This window comes from Falco punctatus (assembly GCF_963210335.1).
Source record: "Falco punctatus genome assembly, chromosome: 1".
NCBI lineage: Eukaryota > Metazoa > Chordata > Aves > Falconiformes > Falconidae > Falco > Falco punctatus.
Window position 1 is genome coordinate 66109259 of NC_137580.1, and position 1830 is coordinate 66111088.

Below are 1830 nucleotides of genomic sequence, written 5' to 3' on the forward strand. Positions count from 1 at the left end.
TCAGTGGTGGGGGAAGAAAACACTCCTTGGCTGGTTTCAGGGAATTAGAGGGAAAGGGAGTATCTTAATGTTCTTTCTGGATAGTAGCTAATCCTCAAGTAGTCAGCTCCTTCTTGACTAGTCTTTCTTCCCAAAACTCTCTGGGCTTTAGTGGAGAGAGCAGAAGCAGCGGGGGAAAAGAACTGCATGTGGAAGGGAACAGAAATGGATACATGATGTTTAAAGAAAACTGACTGCATGGTTTCTAATTATGTAAACTATCTTCCAGTACAGAGCCAATAGCTTGAAGCCACAGAGCAAGAAGAAATCACCCCATATAAAACTGCCTCAGCTCATTCAGCAGTTTTCATTGCTGGGCCACCAACAGAAGTGTTTTGAGCTTTGCCAGACTAACTACAGTGCTTTTGAGAGGAAAACACACACAAAGGGCAACTTTTCACCCTTCATCTGTAGGCTGCCTCTCTAAAAGGCTGGCTTCCCTGTAAGATGGCACACAGAACAAGTACATTTTGCTGCAAGGTGAGCTCAGGCCATCACATGGCCTCAGTCGTCTGATCAATGGGAACACCTGTTAAGCCCTCTCAAAAGCTTTTACACACCAAGTTAGAATCTCAAGGTGAACATAAAGGATTTGTCAAGGGTCAGTGCATAATATTCATTAGAAACTGGTCTTGCACTCATTCTAGAAGAAATGCTTAGTAAGAACAAGTGTTGCAAGGCATGTTGTAGCCAAGAGCATTCATGACTGCATGACATAATTGCATATATAAACAGGAGATCTCTTTCCCTTCATGCTGAATGATGCTCAGTAAAGACAGCCAGCATCATTACAACTCTGTGCTTGATCCAAAGTGCATCTAACAGGCATTAGCACTAGCAGAATGCAGAAGTCCAGAAGTTTGCATGATTTTTAGTCCAGGAAGTCAGTAAGACTCACTGACAAGAGTCCACAAAAACGCTTTGCAATGATGGTGACTCTACAAGGGTTTGGCAGTTGACTTTGCACGGACTAATGCTCATTCACTGTAAACAGTGGTTTACTTCAAATACTCAAGAACTCCTCCAGGCCAAACTCTTTGGAAGCACTTGGCAACCCTAAACCTTATGCTGGGGGTGAGGAACATATTCAAGATGTTCACCCATACATGACATTCCCACAGGAATCAGCAAGACATGGGTTTTGGAGACAGAAAAGCCTTCAATTAAAAAATTACAACTTTTCAAAGATATCTTAACTCAAGTTGTTTCTGCCACCAGCAAGACCAGAATGAGTGCTAATCCATTTGAAAAGAGAAAATGAAATTTCCAACATCACCGGCTGCAGAGGAAGGGAGAAACTCTCTATTAGCCATACCTCAAACATTGAGGCACTCATGGTAAAACTACATGTAGCTGACACAAGTATCAACTCCCCCTCACTCATGGTAAAACTACACATAGCTGACGCAAGTATCAACTCCCCCTCCCTCCACCTGCCCCCTTAGCCTAGCAGTCAGGTGGACTGGCTTTTCTGCCTCTTTCTTCAAGACAAAGGAACCAACAGCAGACAGGCTCTATGCCTGTGCTGACATCTGCATGACGCACAGGGCTCCAGCTGCTGCTCAGGAAAGTGAAGGTCTGCCCAGATCCTACATGCCAGACCCAAGAGGCTATCTCAGATACTCTAAGGTGTCTCAAATAGTGTTAGAAGCCAATATAACAGCAAGTGAATCAAACCAAAGGGGACACTGCTCTTTCTAGTGCAGAGACAGATATCTCCATTACACTGGAGGTATAATGCACTTCAAGTATTCTCCCTGAGAGTTCAGCACTGCTGGAGGAAAATCAATT